We start from the raw sequence: 20,241 nt of genomic DNA on the forward strand, positions 1-20,241 counted from the left end.
TCATGCAAAGAGTTGACTCATTTGAAAAGACTTTGATGCTGGGAAAGATTGAAGGGGGATGGAGAAGGGGACGACAGAGGATGAGATGGTTGGATGGCATCACTGACTCAAGGGACATGAGTTTGGGTAAACTCCGGAGTTGGTGATGGACAGTGAGGCCTGACATGCTGCAGTCCATAGGGCTGCAAAGAGTTGGACATGACTGAGTGACTGAATTGAACTGAAGTGAAGTTTTGTAATTCATATCATCAGGAAAAATCCACAAGTGCAAATTTTACATTTAAACTTTCCTCTAGAAAAGTGTTCTTTAATCACAAAGGAAAAATCTTCAAAAAAATCTAATAAATCAGAAAACAAGCTTTCAGAAAATATATTAGATGTACCTGTATATATATATATTTAAATTCTTGCTCAATTAATTCTTCTTCAGTTGTCAAAGGGATATTTTACTTTTCTGGATTTTTGACTTTTCTAGATTTTTGTTTGTATAGTTTCTTTTTCTGAGCGAACTTTGAAAAAATAAGATGCCATTTAAAAAATCATGGTGAAAACATTCCAATATTAAATTTACTAACCCATAACCTAAGAACTGAATCATATCCTATATAATCTGTATACACAAACATTTGATGATTCTGTGATTTGTCCACATCAGTGAGGACATTTTTGCACTGACTCTGTATATGTACAATATGTCTTCATCTTATGCACAGAGCTTGCTTTCTCTGTTTTTAGTCTATGCATGGGAATGCACTTAGAGGTATTTTCTCCTCCTCCTCCTACTTTTCTCTATCTCCTATTACTCTTTCTCCTTTCCAGATTTGAGATCAGTTCTAAAAATTCATACCCATTTCCAAAATCCTAGCCATATTTCTAGTTTAAAAAAAGAAATCTGCAATTCTCATATTTGGTAAATCTGTGGTCTTTAGAATTAATTCATATTCATAAAAACGACTTTCTTTTATTGGACACATATATTACATACCATTGCAAAAATCTAGAAAGGCAGGCTATTCATATTTCCATGCTTATAGATGATGAAAAAGAAACTGGCTTAGAAAGGCTGAAAAAATTGCTCTACATCTCACAGTTAGGAAGTAGAAGAGCTGCCATGAGTTGCAAAGCCATTAATTTAACCACTATGCTGTCCTGCCTCCAGACAGATACCAGACATGAGTACTAAAGGGATGCCTGACCCTAGTTCTTCATTAACATTCATCCAACTAAAGGGAACATCATGATTTTATCTCCTCTTAACATATTAATTACAAGGTTGTTTAAGTCCTTTAAAATATTAAATATTTAATTAGTCCTATTACAGCATCTCCCTGAGGCGAATAGTTAGCCTGCATAATTGTTATGTTGGTTAAAAAGAAGAGCAAAAGGAAGTTTGAGCATAAATTAACAATAATAAAACAGATCATTACATTTCATGCCTGTAGATTAACATGGATAACTTGCATCAAATAAAATTGTAAGGTGATTATTAAGATCAGTCTTTACAGATGACCTTCATCATTACACTTTAACTGGGTCTCCAAGCATCCAAAATGACCAGTCATTCCATTAAATATAAGGTTACCATTCTCATCTATTATTTCTCAAAGTGTCCACCAAAGACTGCATCTGGATCACCTGGGAATTTTGTTTAAAATGGAGATTTTGGAACCCACATGAATTATCTTTCTGCCCTTTTAGCAAGTATTTCCAAGTGATTCTGGGGTAAAATATCAACCAGTTTTTGTAGGACTATATCCTTATTTGTAATAATAATGCACAAAATATTATTTCTACTTAAGTAAGGGTTAAGAGAGTTAATTCCTTTACCAGTCTGGGAACACCTTGATATTTGAGTCCTGCTTTGTTCAATAATTATGCCACTGTTCAGCAAATGATTTAAGCTGAATGAACTTAAACATAGTTGACTGGATTTTTCATTTTTAAAAACTCTGCCTTCAGCAGACTATATACATACCCATGTAGTCATAGTTTTAAATAATTGTCCGTAACAGTTAGGGAAGATACTTGAGGTTTGCTTCTTTTGTTACAGGGTTTCCAACTATGTGCTCTCAAAAATTGGTTTCTTCCATTACCTCATCAGAAGAGATTGCAACGGTGAGTTTCCTTAAAGAAAAGAAAAATGCCTTTCACAATGGGATATCAACACTCCTGCCAACATGCCTGGTATTCTAAGCCTCCTTGAGCCAATAGCAGAATATTTTGTTACTTAACACACTCATCTGAAAATCCAGTCTATACTGCCAAAAAGCCCACTTCATATATACCTAATGCAAGAGGGAGGCTCAGTCCAAAGGACATTTTAAGTTACACATTTAGATAAAGCTCTCAAGCTTATGTCATTGTATTCAGCTGTTTAATCATCAAGAAGCAATATACTATCATCATACTATTTTCATTTCATGCCCAAAATCACTTCACGAAATCTAAATTTCATGACTTTTAGCATTTATCGAAGACTAACCTAAAGAATATCAATAACCTCAGATATGCAGATACCACCCTTATGGCAGAAAGTGAAGAGGAACTAAAAAGCCTCTTGATGAAAGTGAAAGAGGAGAGTGAAAAAGTTGGCTTAAAGCTCAACATTCAGAAAACGAGGAGCATGGCATCTGGTCCCATCACTTCATGGGAAATAGATGGGGAAACAGTGTAAACAGTGTCAGACTTTATTTTGGGGGGGCTCCAAAATCACTGCAGATGGTGACTGCAGCCATGAAATTAAAAGACACTTACTCCTTGGAAGAAAAGTTATGACCAACCTAGACAGCATATTAAAAAACAGAGACATTACTTTGCCAACAAAGGTCCGTTTAGTCAAGGCTATGGTTTTTCCAGTGGTCATGTATGGATGTGAGAGTTGGACTGTGAAGAAAGCTGAGAGCTGGAGGATTGATGCTTTTGAACTGTGGTGTTGGAGAAGACTCTTGAGAGTCCCTTGGACTGCAAGGAGAGCCAACCAGTCTACCGTAAAGGAGATCAGTCCTGGGTGTTCATTGGAAGGACTGATGCTGAAGCTGAAACTCCAATACTTTGGCCACCTGATGCAAAGAGTTGACTCATTGGAAAAGACCCTGATGCTGGGAGGGATTGAAGGGCAGGTGGAGAAGGAGACGACAGAGGATGAGATGGCTGGATGGCATCACCGATTTGATGGACATGAGTTTGGGTGAACTCCGGGAGTTGGTGATGGACAGGGAGGCCTGGCATGCTGTGATTCATGGGGTCGCAAAGAGTCGGACACGACTGAGCGACTGAACTGAACTGAACTGAACCTAAAGAAAAGTACATTTTAAAATTCTTTTCATTTTCTTTTTAAAAAATATGACATTATACATTATGTTACATTATGGCCTTCTATACAAAGAGATACCTAATATATTCTTCTTAGTATTCAGTAGCAAGAAAATGTGTTTCTCTCTAGATGAACATGAATGATTATATTCATCCTGCTTTGAGAGCTCAGCACCCTCTTATATTTCCCTATTTGACTTCACTGCCCAAAAGAAGAGAATTAAATTCAGTTTTCAATGGTAATAACTAATTCATTTCATATGCATGATATAAGTATGTTTTAACTTCTGAAACTTGTTTCTATGATTTTTTCCTTTTATCTTGTCGTATGTTAAGTGGGTTTCATCATTGAAACTAACTTTTAATGTTTTGAACGACAAGGAAAAAGTCAACTTTTTTCAAGAATTAAACAAGCAAAGGTAAGTCTGGCAAGGAATGTGACAAGAAGATTACCTGGATACACAGAAAAACCAAGCAGTTAGGAGAGAATCAATTATTTCTTGTTTTATAGTCACAAGGTCATTTTAACTAACGATGATACCACCAAAACAGATCACTACGAAACATCACAGAAGCCAGCACTACACCTGACCCTTGTCAGACTAGCTGAAAGCCAGATGCAGAAGCAAAACAGCTGAAGGATAACAAACTATAATCTAATTTGTAATTAGGTAAAAAGCACAAAGGCCCAAAGATGAAAAGCGTCTTAAATAAAATGTTTTCAATGTCTGATATTTAACTGCCTGCAAGTTTTTTTAAGAACTATACATCCCATCTCAAATTTTCATGTGAACATAAGTCACCTGATTATCTTAAAATGCAGATTCAGACCCCATAATATGAGCACCCAGGATTCTGCATTTTAATATTGTCCAAGGAGACACTGAGACAGCTAGTCCAAGGACCACACTGAAAACATGCTGCCTTTAGAGCTAGCCATGACTGAATCCATCCCAGCTTTACCACTTAAAAGCTGTAACATTAACTGAGTCCTTTAACATCTCAGACCTTCAGTTAGGCTATCAGTTATGTGAGGATAAAAATATCTACCTTGTATAGCCCATGGGAAGATTTAAAATGATAACTGCATGGTCCAGTAAGACCCTTGATAGATACTATTTTAGTGAGAGGGCTGTCTTTACTATGACAGAACACCACTGTTAGGGAAAACACTGACTGAAACCACCCACCACGGCCAGTCAAGACAGTAGCCACATGCATCACTTATCCTTTTTTTTTTTAAGATTTTTAAAATTTATTTTTAATTGAAGGATAATTGCTTTACAGAATTTTGCTGTTTTTTGTCAAACCTCAACATGAATTAACCACAGGTATACATATATCCCCCCCTTTGAACCTCCCTCCCATCTCTCTCCCAAACCCACCCCTCTAGGTTGATACAGAGCCCCTGTTTGAGTTTCCTGAGCCATACAGCAAATTCCTGTTGGCTCTCTGTTTTACATATGGTAATGTAAGTCTCCATGTTACTCTTTCCATACATCTCCCTCTCTTCTCCCCTCTCCCCATGTCCATAAGTCTATTCTCTATGTCTGTTTCTCCACTGTTGCCCTGTAAATAAATTCTTCAGTACCATTTTTCTAGATTCTGTATATATGTGTTACAATACGATATTTATCTTTCTCTTTCTGACTCACTTCACTCTGTATAATAGGTTGTGGGTTCATCCACTTCATTAGAACTGACTCAAGTGCATTCCTTTTTATGGCTGAGTAATATTCCATTGTGTATATGTATCACAACTTCTTTATCCATTTATCTGTCGATGGACATCTAGGTTGCTTCCATGTTCTAGCTATTGTAAATAGTGCTGCAGTGAACAATGGGATACACATGTCTTTCAATTTTGGTTTCCTCAGGGTATATGCCTAAGAGTGGGATTGCTGGGTCATATGGTGGTTTTATTCCTAGTTTTTTAAGGAATCTCCATACCATCTTCCATAGTGGCTGTATCAATTTACATTCCCACCAACAATGCAAGAGCATTCCCTTTTCTCCACATCCTCTCTAGCATTTATTGTTTGTAGACTTTTTGATGGTGGCCATTCTGACTGGTGTGAGGTGATATCTCATTGTGGTTTTGATTTGCATTTCTCTAAAAATGAGCAATGTTGAGCATCTTTTCATATGTTTGTTAGCCATCTGTAAGTCTTCTTTGGATAAATGTTGGTCTAGGTCTTTATCCCACTTTTTGATTGGCTTGTTCGTTTTTCTGGTTTTGAGTTGTATGAGCTTCTTGTATATTTTGGAAATTAATCCTTTATTAGTTGTTTAATTTGCTATTATTTTCTCCCATTCTGAGGGTTGTCTTTTCACCTTGCTTATAGTTTCCTTTGCTGTGCACAAGCTTTTAAGTTTAATCAGGTCCCACTTGTTTACTTTTGTTTTTATTTCCATTACTCTAGGAGGTGGGTCATAGAGGATCTTGCTTTGATTTATGTCATCGAGTGTTCTGCCTATGTTTTTCTCTAAGAGCTTTATAGTTTCTGGTCTTACATTTAGATCTTTAAACCATTTTGAGTTTATCTTTGTGTATGGTATTAGGAGGTGTTCTAATTTCATTCTTTTACATGTAGCTGTCCAGTTTTTCCAGCACCATTTATTGAAGAGGCTGTCTTTGCCCCATTGTATATTCTCTCCTCCTTTGTCAAAAATAAGGTACCCATAGATGAATGGGTTTATTTCTGGACTTTCTATCTTGTGCCATTGGTCTATATTTCTGTTTTTGTGCCAGTACCATACTGTCTTGATGACAGTAGCTTTGTAGTATAATCTGAAGTCAGGAAGGTTGATTCCTCCAGCTCCATCCTTCTTTCTCAAGACTGCTTTGGCTATTCGGGATCTTTTGTGTTTCCATATGAATTTTGAAATTTTTTGTTCTAGTTCTGTAAAATATGTCATTGGTAATTTGATAGGGATCACATTGAATCTGTAGATTGTGTTTGGTAGTATAGTCATTTTCAAAATATTGATTCTACCTAGGAACATGGAATATCTCTCCATCTGTTTATGTCACCTTTGATTTCTTACATTAGTGTCTTATAATTTCCTGTGTACAGGTCTTTCATCTCCTTAGGTAAGTTTATTCCTAGATATTTAATTCTTTTTGTTGCAATAGTGAATGGGATTGATTCCTTAATTTCTCTTTCTTATTTTTTCATTGCTAGTATATAGAAATGCAAGTGATTTCTGTATTTTGATTTTGTATCCTGCAACTTTGCTAAATTCGCTGATTAGCTCCAGTAATTTTCTGATTCTATCTTTAGGGTTTTCTATGTAAAGTATCATGTCATCTGCACACAGTGAGAGCTTTACTTATTTTCTGATCTGGATTCCTTTTATTTCTTTTTCTTCTCTGATTGCTATAGCTAGGACTTCCAGAACTATGTTGAATAATAGTGGTGAAAGTAGACACCCTTATCTTATTCCTCCTTTTAGGGGGAATGCTTTCAGTTTTTCCCCATTGAGAACAATGTTTGCTGTAGGGTTATCATATATGGCCTTTACCATGTTGAGGTAGGTTCCTTCTATGTCCATTTTTTTAAGAGTTTTAATCATAAATGGGTGAGGAAATTTGTCAAAGGCTTTTTCTGCATCTATTGAGATTATCATATGGGTTTTATCTTTAAATTTGTTAATATGGTGTATCACATTGATTGATTTGCATATATTGAAGAATCCTTGCATCCCTGGAATAAACCCAATTTGATCATGGTGTATGAGTTTTTCGATGTATTGCTGAATTGTTTTTGCTAAAATTTTGAGGATTTTTGCATCTATGTTCATCAGTGATATTGGCTTGTAGTTTTCTTTTTTAAAAAAATTATTTATTTTAATTGGAGGTTAATTACTTTACAATATTATAGTGGGTTTTGCCATCCATTGACATGAATCAGCCATGGGTACACATGTGTCCCCCATCCTGAACCCCCCCTCCCACCTCTATCCCCATCCCATCCCTCAGGGTTGTACCAGTGCACTGGCCATGAACACCCTGTCCCATGCATTGAACCTGTACTGGTGATCTATTCACATATGGTAATATACATGTTTCAGTGGTATTCTCTCAAATCATCCCACCCTCACCTTCTCCCACAGAGTCCAAAAGTCTGTTCTTTATATCTGTGTATCTTTTGCTGTCTCGCATATAGGGTCATTATTACCATCTTTCTAAATTACATATATCTGCATTAATATACTATATTGGTGTTTTTGTTTCTGACTTCACTCTATAGTAGGCTCCAGTTTCATCCATCTCATTAGAACTGATTCAAATGCATTCTTTTTAATGGCTGAGTAATATTCCATTGTGTATATGTACCACAGCTTTTTTATCCATTTGTTTGCCAATGGATATCTAGGTTGCTTCCATGTCCTAGCTATTGTAAAGAGTGCTGCGATGAACATTGGGATACACGTGTCTCTTTCAATTCTGGTTTCCTCAGTGTGTACGCCCAGCAGTGGGATTGCTGGGTCATATGGCAGTTCTATTTCCAGTGTTTTTAAGGAATCTCCACACTGTTCTCCATAGTGGCTGTACTAGTTTTCATTCCAACAGCGTAAGAGGGTTCATTTTTCTCCACAACCTCCCCAGCATTTATTGTTTGTAGATTTTTTTTATCTCAACCATTCTGACCAGCATGAGATGGTACCTCATTGCAGGTTTGAGTTGAATTTCTATGATAATGAGGGATGTAGAGCATCTTTTCATGTGTTTTTTAGTCATCTGTATGTCTTCTTTGGAGAAATGTCTGTTTTGTTTTTTGGCTAATTTTTTATTGGGTCATTTATTTTTCTGGTATTGAGCTGCATGAGCTGCTTGTATATTTTTAAGATTAATTCTTGGTCAGTTTCTTCATTTGTTATTATTTTCTCTATTTCTGAAGGCTGTCTTTTCAACTTACTTATAGTTTCCTTCGTTGTGCAAAAGTTTTTAAGTTTAATTAGGTCCCACTTGTTTATTTTTGCTTTTATTTCCATTACTCTGGGAAGTGGGTCATAGAGGATCCTGCTGTGATTTATGTCAGAGAGTGTTTTGCCTGTGTTTTCCTCTAGGAGTTTTATGGTTTCTGGGCTTACATTTAGATCTTTAATCCATTTTGAGGTTATTTTTGTGTATGGTATTAGAAAGTGTTCTAATTTGACCAGTTTTCCCAGCACCACTTGTTAAAGAGACTGTCTTTTCTCCATTGTATATTCTTGCCTCCTTTGTCAAAGATAAGGAGGATTTATCTTTGACTAAATAAATGCGTGGATTTATTTCTGGGCTTTCTATTTTGTTCCATTGATGTATATTTCTGTCTTTGTGCCAGTACCATACTGTCTTGATGACTGTAGCTTTGTAGTATAGCCTGAAGTCAGGCAGGTTGATTCCTCCAGTTCCAATCTTCTTTCTCAAGATTGCATTGGCTATTCAAAGTTGTTTGTATTTCCGAACAAATTGTGAAATTATTTGTTCTAGTTATGTGAAAAATACTGTTGGTAGCTTGATAGGGATTGCATTGAATCCATAGATTGCTTTGGGTCAGTCAGTTCAGTTCACTTGCTCAGTCTTGTCCAACTCTTTCTTACCCCATGGACTGAAGCACGCCAGGCCTCCCTGTCCATCACCAGCTCCCGGAGTCTACTGAAACATGTCCTTTGAGTCGGTTATGCCACCCAACCATCTCATCTTCTGCCACCCCCTTCTCCTCCTACTACTGTGGGCAAGAATCCCTTAGGAGAAATGGAGTAGCCATCACAGTCAACAAAAGAGTCCAAAATGCAGTACTTGGATGCAATCTCAAAAGCGACGGAATGATCTCTATTCGTTTCCAAGGCAAACCATTCAATATCACGGTAATCCAAGTCTATGCCCAGACCAGTAATGCTGAAGAAGCCTGAAGTTGAATGGTTCTATGAAGATCTGCAAGACCTTCTAGGACTAACACCCAAAAAAGATGTGCTTTTCATTATAAGGGACTGGAATGCAAAAATTGGGGTGGTATACTCATTTTCACCATATTGATTCTTCTGATCCATGAACATGGCATATTTCTCCACCTATTTGTATCATCTTTTATTTCTTTTATCAATGTTTTATAGTTTTATCTATATAGGTCTTTTGTTTCTTTAGGTAGATTTATTACTATTTTATTCTTTGCGTTGCAATGGTGAATGGAATTGTTTCCTTAATTTCTCTTTCCCTTTTCTCATTGTTAGTGTATAGGAATGCAAGGGATTTTTGTGTTGATGTTACATCCTGCAGCTTTACTAAATTCATTGATCAGCTCTAGTAATTTTCTGGTGATGTCTTTTGGGTTTTCTATGTAGAGGATCGTGTCATTTACAAACAGTGAGAGTTTTACTTCCTCTTTTCCAATATGGATTCCTTTTATTTCTTTTTCTTCTCTGACTGCTGTGGCTGAAACTTCCAAAAGTATGTTGAATAGTAGAGATGAGAGTGGGCACCCTTGTTCCTGACTTTAGGGGAAAGGCTTTCAATTTGTCACCATTGAGGATAATGTTTGCTGTGGGTTTGTCATATACGGCTTTTATTATGTTGAGGTATGTTCCTTCTATGCCTGCTTTTTGGAGGGTTTTTATCATAAATGGATGTTCTGCATCTATTGAGATAATCATATGGTTTTTATCTTTCAATTTGTTAATGTGGTGTATCACATTGATTGATTTGTGAATATTGAAGAATCCTTGCATCCCTGGAATAAAGCCCACTTGGTCATGATGTATGATCTTTTTACTATGTTGCTGGATTCTGTTTGCTAGAATTTTATTGAGGATTTTTGCATCTATGTTCATCAGTGATATTGGCCTGTAGTTTTCTTTTTGTGTGTGTTGTCTTTGTCTGGTTTTGGTGTCACGGAGTTGGTGGCCTCATAGAATGAGTTTGGAAGTGTTCCTTCCTCTGCAATTTTTTGAAATAGTTTTAGAAGGCTAAGCATTAGCTGTTTTCTAAATGATAGAATTCTCTTGTGAAGCCATCTGGTCCTGGGCTTTTGTTTTGGGGGAGATTTTTGATCACGGCTTCAATTTCAGTGCTTATAATTGGGTTGTTCATAATTTCTATTTCTTCCTGGTTCAGTCTTGGAAGATTGAACGTTTCTAAAAATCTATCCTTTTCTTCCAGGTTATCCATTTTATTGTCATATAGTTGTTCATAATAGTCTCTTATTTCTGCGTTGTCTGTTGTAAACTCTCCTTTTTCATTTCTAATTTTGTTGATTTGATTCTTCTTTTTTTCTTGATGAGTTTGGCTAAATGTCAGCTTTGTTTATCTTCTCAAAAAAAAAAAAACAGCTTTTATTTTTATTAATCTTTACTATTGTTGCTTTAATTTCTTTTTCATTTATTTCTGATCAGATCTTTATGTTTTCTTTCCTTCTACTAATTTTGGGGGTGGTTTTTTTTGGCTCTTTTTTTTTTTCAGTTGTTTTAGGTGTAAAGTTTGGTTGTCTATTCGATGTTTTTCTTGTTTCTTGAGGTAGGATTGTATTGCTCTAAACTTCCGTCTTAGAACTGCTTTTGCTGCATCCAATAGGTTTTGAATTGTCATATTTTCATTGTCATTTGTTTCTAGAAATTTTTTTATTTCCCTTTTCTTCAGTAACTTGTTGGTTATTTAGAAATGTGTTGTTTAATCTCCATGTGTTTGTGTTTCTTACAATTTTTTCTTGTAACTGATATCTAGTCTCACAGTGTTGTGGTCAGAGAAGATGCTTGATATAATTTCAATTTTCTTAAATTTACTGACTCAAGATGTGGTCTATCCTGGAGAATGTTCCATGTGTACTTGAGCAGAAGGTATATTCTTCTGCATATGGATGGGATGTCCTGAAGATATCAATAAGATCCATCTCATCTAATGTATCATTTAAGATGTGTTTCCTTATTAATTTTCTGTTTTGATGATCTGTCTATTGATGCCAGTGGAGTGTTAAAGTCCCCTACTATCATGTGTTACTGTTAATTTTTCCTGTTATCTCTGTTAGTGTTTGTCTTACGTATTGAGGTGCTCCTATATTTGGTACACAGATATTTACAATTGCTATGTCTTCCTTTTGGATTGATCCCTTGATCATTATATAGTGTCTTTCCTTATCTCTTGTAATTTTCTTTATTTTAAGGTCTATTTTGTCTGATACGAGTATTGCTACTCCAGCTTTCTTTTTCTTCCCATTTTCATTGAATATATTTTTCCATCCTCTCACTTTCAATCTATATGTGTCTTGAGGTCTGAAGTGGGTTTCTTGCATATATGTGGGTCTTGTTTTTTATCCATTCAGCCAGTCTGTGTCTTTTGGTTGGAGCATTTAATTCATTTATATTTAAAGTGATTATTGATATATATATTCCTATTGCCATTTTCTTATCTGCTTGGGGTTGATTTTGTAGATCTTTTTCCTTCTCTTGTATTTCTTGACTATATAAGTCCCTTTAACATCTGTTGTAAAGCTGGTTTGGTGGTACTGAATTCTCTTAACTTTTGCTTGTCTGAAAAGCTTTTTATTTCTCTATCAATTTTGAATGAGATCCTTTCCAGGTAGTTATCTTTGTTGTAGATTTTTCCCTTTCAGTACTTTATATCCTGCCATTCCCTTCTGGCCTGCAGACTTTCTGCTGAAAGATCAGTTGTTAAGCATATGGGGTTTCCTTTGTATGTTACTTGTTGCTTCTCCCTTGCTGCTTTTAATATTCTTTGTGTTCAGTCTTTGTTAGTTTGATTAGTATGTGTCTTGGTGTGTTTCTCCTTGGGTTTATCCTGTATGGGATTTTTTGTGCCTCTTGGATTTGACTGACTATTTCCTTTTCCATGTTGGGGAAATTTTCAACTATAATCTCTTCAAACATTTTCTCATACTCTTTCTTTTTCTCTTCTTCTTCTGGGACCCCTATAATTCAAATGTTGGTGTGTTTGATATTGTCCCAGAGGTCTCTGAGACTGTCCTCAGTTCTTTTCATTATTTTACTTTATTATGCTCTTCAGAAGTTATTTTCACCATTTTATCTTCCAGCTCACTGATTCATTCTTCTGCTTAATATATTCTGCTATTGATTCCTTCTAGAGTATTTTTAATTTCAGAAATTGTGCTGTTTGTCTCTGTATGTTTATTTTTAATTCTTCTAGGTCTTTGTTAATTGATTCTTACATTTTCTCCATTTTGTTTTCAAGGTTTTTGATCATCTTTACTATTATTCTGAATTATTTTTCAGGGAGTTTGCCTATTTTCTCTTCATTTATTTGGACTTCTGTGTTTCTACTTTGTTCCCTCACTTGTGCAGTATTTCTCTGCCTTTTAATTATTTTTTTTAACTTATCGTGTTTTGAGGTCTCCTTTTCCCAGGCTTCAAGGAATGTTGAATTCTTTCCTCAAACATGGTTGAATTCTTTCTTCCTTTTGGTTTCTATCTTCCTAAGGTTGGTCCAGTGATTTGTGTGAGCTTCTTATAGGGTGAGATTTGTGCTGAGTTTTTGTTTGTTTTTCCTCTGATGGGCAAAGCTGAGTGAGGTGGTAATCCTGTCTGCTGTTGGTTGGGTTTTTATTTTTGTCTTGTTTGTTGTTTAGATGAGGTGTCCTGTACAGGGTGCTACTGGTAATTGGGTGATCCTGGGTCTTGTATTCAAGTGGTTTCCTTTGGTGTGATTTCTTACTATTTGACACTCCCTAGGGTTAGTTCTCTGGTAGTCTAGGGTTTTGGAGTCAGTGTTCCCACTCCAAAGGCTCAGGGCTTGATTTCTGGACAGGAATGAAGATTCCACAAGTGGTTTGTTATGGCACTATGAGATTAAAACAAATAACCAAAAATGAAAAACCAAAGATGTACCCCAGACAAATGGCAGTTACAAAATCAGACATATAATAATTAAAATAATGGAACATACACATATTCATATATACCCATGCTGCTGCTGCTGCTAAGTCACTTCAGTTGTGTCTGACTCTGTGCAACCCCATAGACGGCAGCCCACCAGGCTTCCCCATCCCTGGGATTCTCCAGGCAAGAACACTGGAGTGGGTTGCCACTTCCTTCTCCAATGCATGAAAGTGAAAAGTGGAAGTGAAGTCGCTCAGTCGTGTCCCACTCCTAGCGACCCCATGGACTTCAGCCTTCCAGGCCCCTCCGTCCATAAGCAAAGTGCAAACAATCCAACAAAAATAAAGTACAGTAGATTGACCTGGTGAACAAAGGAAATCAAAAATTATATTTACCAGTTGAGAGCAAAACTAAATAAAGCACAAACTGAAAAACAAAACTAATGCAAGTTGCCAAGTGGGGAATAAAGCAATGAAAACAAATCTAACAAATATGTTGAGAGGAAAGGAAAGAAAGAATAGATATGCAAAGTTAAATAGGGGTAGATATGGAAGATTTGTATACATTAAAGATTAACTGAAAGGGGAAAAAAGCCGTAGGAAAGGCAAACAAAAGAATAAATGTAGAAAAAAATATAGTAGGTTAATAAATTAAAAATTAAAATTATAAAAAAGAGAAAAGAAAAAAATGAAAGAAGAAAGAAAAATGGGGAAAAAGGAAAACCCCACAGTACTGCAAAAGCCCAATGTAGAGGCAGAAGTTTATAACAAAAATAGAAAATTTGACTGAATATACACATACACATACACACCCATAAGCAAAATCAAAAGTGTCCAACAAAAAATACAATAGACTGACCCGGTGAACAAAGGAAACCAAAAATTATATCTATCAGAACAAAACTAAATAAGAAACAAACTAGAAAACAATACTAAAGCAAGGTGCCAATTGGGGAATAAAGCAATGAAAATATGTTGAGAGGAAAGGAGAGAAAGAAAAGAAAAAAGGAATAGATATGCAAAGTTAAATAGAGGTAGATGAAGAAGACTTATATATGTTAAAGATTAACTGCAAGGGGAAAAGAACAGTAGGAAAAGCAAACAAAGGAATAAATGTAGAAAAATAATAATTGGTTTAAAAAATTAAAATTTAAAAAAGAGAAAAGAAAAAAGAGAGAGAGAAAGAACTCCACAGAACTGCAAAAGCCTAATATAGAGGCAGAGGTTTATGACAATAAAAAATGTGACTGAGAAAAAAAAAATCTCAAAAGCTTAATTGGATTTCTTAGTGCCAAAAAAACTGACAACTACAACAGAGGGAGAAATGGGGCGGGGGGGATGGAAATCCAAAAGAATCTACAGAACAAATCAAAAAATAATAAGAATAAGAAATGTTTTTCTTAAGTCACTGCTGTCAGAGTCCTTTCACTCACTGGGAGTCACAGTCCACCTCACCTCCCTAGGATGCCCTCCAACACTGTGCTGATCTCTGGACCTGCTGTGGGGGCAGCTCAGATTCTAACCTGGTCCTACTCCTGTGTGTTCTTGCCTCCAATGTCCACAGCTATCAGAACTAGTGCGTTTTCTTTTGTGGGAGCTCTCAATGGCCTTTTATATATTCCAGAGACACAGAGTTTGCCTAGTTGATTTAATCTGCAGTGTGGATTTAATCTGCAGCTTGTACAGCTGGTGGGAAAGTTTTGGGTCTACTTCCATAGCCACACTGCCTCTGGGTTTCTATTGTGGTTTTATTTCCACCTCTACATGTGGGTCTTCCATGGGGGTTTGCTCCTGAGGATGCCCTGGAGGACTTGGGTTTGCCCCTGTGAGGATCAGATGTGGAGGTGGTGCAGCTGCTTGGGTCACAGGGGTTCTGGCAGCATCAGGTACTCAGGAGGGTTGGCGGCTAGGGCAGCAGGAAATATGGTTCTCTAGAAGGGTATGGTAAACAGTATTGGTCAATATGCTTCAGTATTCTTGCCTGGAGAACCCCCTCTCTGACAGAGAAGACTGGCAGGCCACAGTCTACAGGGTCGCAAAGAGTTGGACATGACCGAAGCGACCCTGTGTGCATAGATGCAAGATATTTTTGCCTGTGGCAGCTCCGCCCCAGTGAGAGTTGAGTGTGAAGGTGGCGTAGCTGTTTGGCTTGTGGGGACCCTGGTGGCACCAAGTGTGCAGGGACATGGACTGCTTCCACCACAGGAGTTATGACCCTATCAGAGTCTTTTTTCAAGCCTCTTGTAGCTGGCGATCAGAAAGCCTCTATGGCCAATCCTTCTCCATAACTTCACCCATTCAGACACTTAGAGGGCTCCCTTGCCCAGGGTTGCCTCTGTTGTTTTGCATGTCAGGCAGAGAGTGGGCCCCCTGGCTGGGGTCCTACCCTGTAGTTCAGTGCATCAGGTATTTGATGGGCCAGCCTATTGTTCAGTTCTTGATGCTGGCATGTGGGGAGAGAAAGGCTATGGTGATGGCTCCATCCCCTACACGTGACTTAGCAGTATCGCCTTGCTTCCATGGCTGCCTGGCATTTCCCATGAATATCTCCTCCCTCACATCCCCTCAATCTGCCTCTCTGCAATCAACAGCAGCCCTCACTCTGGGATTGCTCCACAACCCCTAAACTCCAGCTCCTAGCTACTGTGTTTTGCAGGGAACCGGTGTTCCCGTCTGGGGTATGTATGGCTACGGCGAGGACTGTCTGATTCTCATTCCATTTAGGCTGCCACAGATCAGCTGTTTCACTCTCAGCCTTAAATGTTTCTCCTCTGACTCAGACAATTGCCCCAATGTGGGGCTTGTACCCATGCTTAAGTTCCCCTACCCACTAAGGGCAGGTCCAGTCCTACTAACACTCTTGTTTTTTCCCCTAGTTCCTTCGTCCTACAGAGTTTTGCGTGGTTCTATATATTCTTTTCCAACTGGTCAGGTACTCCTGTCTGCTCTCAGCTGGTGTTCTGAATGCACTTCTGTGTCTGAAGGTGTATTCCTGATGTATCCATGGAGAGAGATATACTCCATGTCCACCTACTCCCCCGCCATCTTGTTCTTCAATGCATGAGTTATCTTAAAAACAATAGGTCCTGGTAAAGAATAAAAAGCTAGCACCAACCAAAGAATTTGGGAAAAGTCAAAAGGAGAGAGGAAACGCCAGCCCGTATATCCTACTAACCTTCCAGGATCCTTCTCACTGGAATCCATCTTTGCTGAGCAATGCACATGCCACAGGGAAGGATCCTGAGTCAGAATGTTTGGCCAGAGACAACCCAGAAGTTAACCCGTTTACTATAAAACCCAAGACTGTGAGCCATGTGGCAGAGCAGTTCTCTGCCCAGGTGTCCCTTCCCAATAAAGGCACATGGGTCAACACTTGTGTCTCCTTGGACAATTAATTTCTGAGTGTTATTTAAGAGCCCAGTCTTGGATTCTGGAAGGGGTCTCCCTTTCCTACAACACCACCTTTAGGATTTGGAATGTTATACTTTGCATTAAAGTATGCAAGATGAAAACCTAGATTTCTTAAAATAAATTTTACACATTAAAAACAGATGTGTGTGTATAAATGAAGTTACACTAAGGAAAGTTAAGTTTCACACCCCTGTATTGACTACTATATAACCAAAATCTGGTATAATACACACATGTTTATCTAATCATGTCATTGAGAAAGAAGGGCTATATATTTCAGAGAAAAGACAGGCAGCAAAGGCAAGAAATTAAACACTACTCTCAAACCCACTTTTCTTGTAATGACTCAGAGCCAAGTTGTCATTAGCACAAAATAGGGTTTGTCAACTTACACTCTTTGTTAAGTGAAGCAAGACATAAACAACAGGTAAACAAATAATTTCTAAAATTACACAAACCATATTAACAACCTCAGCAGTTAATTAAGAAATGTGTTAGTAATGTCCAGAAAACTGTTACCAATAAAGGTTTCTAACAGCACTCATGACCAATTTTTGCTGGCTTTTCAATTGATTTTTGACTTCAGGTTATATTCAGGGTCCAGGAAAATCATTTTTTTCTGCTTTGAAAAATCAAACCCTAGACTGAAGTAGACAGAAACTTTGGAGAGTTTCCTTCTAACAAGCAGAAATGGTGGTATTTTGCTACACCTAAACCAAGATGAAATCTCTAAAACTGCATTGCCAGAAGCAAAATTCTCAGGAGACTAATAATACTTTAACATTTTCTGTTCACTTGTGAATGTTAATTCTAATCTGAAAACCACCAAAATGGCATTCGTTAAAACCATATTACTACAAAAATGGGAAATTTATATGTATGGTTACTATAAAATAAAAATACTGCCAAAGAATTGGTCTCTACTGAGTTCTCTCTACACCTATTCCTTTGCAAAGTTAAATCACACTGGTGAAGCATTTCATAAAGAGGAATAAAATTATTAAGTAGCTGGTATTAGCTTCTCTGCTGCCAACGTAGCCCTGCAGGTTTTTGACAATTGTGTGCCCCTGTGAATGCCCACATATGCTCAGGGAACAAGCAAATGGCCCTGGTAATGGAGGCAGACAGCAAACATTTCAGACTTCAGCATCTGGCAAAGTGGAAGAGGCTCCTGCAAAACACAACTTCTGATTGGGCCTGTCTTGCCCTTGGATCAAACATCTTACCTGGTTAAGTCTTTTGAAGAATGTTATTTGCAATGGCTTTTTTCATGATTCCAAAGAAACAAGCAAAAGAAAGGGTTATTGAAAAAGCAGACAGTTTATTTCAGAGTTATATTTTTTCACGGTGTTTTAACAGGCAATATTTAAACACAGTACTGAGAAATAGCAATATTCAAATTCATGATTCATTACTGGGACTGCTTGGTCTAAGAGAAAGGGAGTAATGAGAAAGAATATAGATTTGAAGAGGGACTAAAGCATGAAGGGGAAAAATGTGAGAAACAATAGTAAGAGCTAAAGGATATATGGTGATTTATACATACTAACTCATAGGATCTTCCTAATAATTCTATAACTCAATAAATTTTGCATTACTCCTGTTTACATCTGAGGAAACTGGGGCATAAGGTGGTTTAAGAGCTTCCATGAAGCCCCAAAGTGTAATCTCATTCCAGGTTATCTGGCTTTTATACAGTACTCTCTACTGCTTCTTATTCACTGTAGTATGGCTGAGTGTCTGCAGATAACAGTGCTCAATAAATATATGCACAGTGAATGAGAAATTTCCACAATCCCTATAGCCATCATGTCCTAGACACAATGTCTCTGAAGATAGGAACTGACTTCTTCATCTGGTCCTAATCCTCAGCACCTGGCACAATGCCATCCACACACAGTAGATACTCACAAGTTGTTTGATGAATGAATCAATGCAGACTCAAATAGTTATAGGTAATATGGACCATAAACAGAATCACATAGTAAAATGGGCAAGAGTGGGTACAGTTCAGTATCTTCTCACAGTTCCATAAGGTGGTCTAGAATAACAAACACAATTCTCAATTTTATTATCCAATTTCTCCTATCCAACTACTCATAAGACATAGAACAGACATTCTAAATTCCTCTTTGCAAAAGAAAACCTTGTTTTCACGACAAATGTAACAATGGGTTCCTAAAGGAGCTCCATTTTCAAAAACATGATATGATCATTTGCACTAAAATGAAGACAACTAAGGAAATATCCAAATCAAGGGTAACAAGATAGGTACACAAACTAGTGTTTCTTAGCCCTATCTAGTGAAGTCACCTTGGTTGCAGAGGAAAGTACATATGTTCCTCTGAGACACAGCTAAAAGCAACCTGCTTGAGCATAAAACTTCATTGAGGTCTTACATTTTATCTTAAAAATTCAACATTTTTTGCTATTCTGACATATGTTTGTTTTTGTTTCACCACAAAAATAATGTTGTGATTATTTACCATTATACAATAAACTGTGGAAAATTCTGAAAGAGATGGAAATACCAGACCACCTGACCTGCCTCTTGAGAAACCTATACGCAGGTCAAGAAGCAACAGTTAGAACTGGACATAGAACAGCCTGGTTCCAAATAGGAAAAGGAGTACGTCAAGGCTGTATATTGTCACCCTGCTTATTTAACTTCTGTACAGAGTACATCATGAGAAATGCTGGGCTGGAAGAAGCACAAGCTGGAATCAAGATTTCTGGGAGAAATATCAATAACCTCAGATATGCAGATGACACCACCCTTATGGCAGAAAGTGAAGAGGAACTCAAAAGCCTCTTGATGAAAGTGAAAGAGGAGAGTGAAAAAGTTGGCTTAAAGCTCAACATTCAGAAAACTAAGAACATGGCATCTGGTCCCATCAGTTCATGGGAAATAGATGGGGAAACGGTAGAAACAGTGTCAGACTTTATTTTTGGGACCTCCAAAATCACTGCAGATGGTGATTTCAGCCATGAAATTAAAAGACGCTTGCTCCTTGGAAGGAAAGTTATGACCAACCTAGATAGCATATTCAAAAGCAGAGACATTACTTTGCCAACAAAGGTTCATCTAGTCAAGGCTATGGTTTTTCCTGTGGTCATGTATGGATGTGAGAGTTGGACTGTGAAGAAAGCTGAGTGCTGAAGAATTGATGCTTTTGAACTGTGGTGTTGGAGAAGACTCTTGAGAGTCCCTTGGACTGCAAGCAGATCCAACCAGTCCATTCTGAAGGAGATCAGCCCTGGGTGTTCTTTGGAAGGAATGATGCTAAAGCTGAAACTCCAGTACTTTGGTCACCTCATGAGAAGAGTTGACTCATTGGAAAAGACTCTGATGCTGGGAGGGATTGGGGGCAGGAGGACAAGGGGATGACAGAGGATGAGATGGTTGGATGGCATCACCGACTCGATGGACATGAGTTTGAGTGAACTCCAGGAGTTGGTGACGGACAGGGAGGCCTGGCGTGCTGCAATTCATGGTGTCACAAAAGTTGGACACAACTGAGTGACTGAACTGAAGATACAAAGGTTACCATTTTTATCCTTTAGCATCCAAAACCCTGTCAAATGTGTCAGCCCATTTGAGAAACCAGGGACTATAGCATCCAATACAAACTCTTAGAAGCCCAAACATTTAGAGGCAAATTACAAATACATTAAGTGAAATATAAAT

The 20,241-nt window shown here is 37.5% G+C and overlaps 1 long non-coding RNA gene across 2 annotated transcripts in view; it reads right to left on the reverse strand.

The window, feature by feature from the left end:
• Positions 1–1,930: 1,930 nt before the first annotated feature.
• LOC147374057 (uncharacterized) overlaps positions 1,931–20,241 on the reverse strand; it is a 29,171-nt gene continuing 10,860 nt past the window's right edge. Inside the window, exon 2 of one of the 2 annotated variants that reach the window (XR_015162385.1) lies at positions 1,931–2,124. This is a non-coding gene — a long non-coding RNA (uncharacterized LOC147374057). Of the gene's footprint in view, positions 2,125–11,724; positions 13,106–20,241 lie in introns of those variants that run through there. The other variant, XR_015162386.1, reaches the window with a different exon arrangement.

Source organism: Bos grunniens, chromosome 4 (assembly GCF_055505025.1).
Source record: "Bos grunniens cultivar Pamir isolate PY7600 chromosome 4, Bosgru_T2T1.0, whole genome shotgun sequence".
Classification (NCBI taxonomy): domain Eukaryota; kingdom Metazoa; phylum Chordata; class Mammalia; order Artiodactyla; family Bovidae; genus Bos; species Bos grunniens.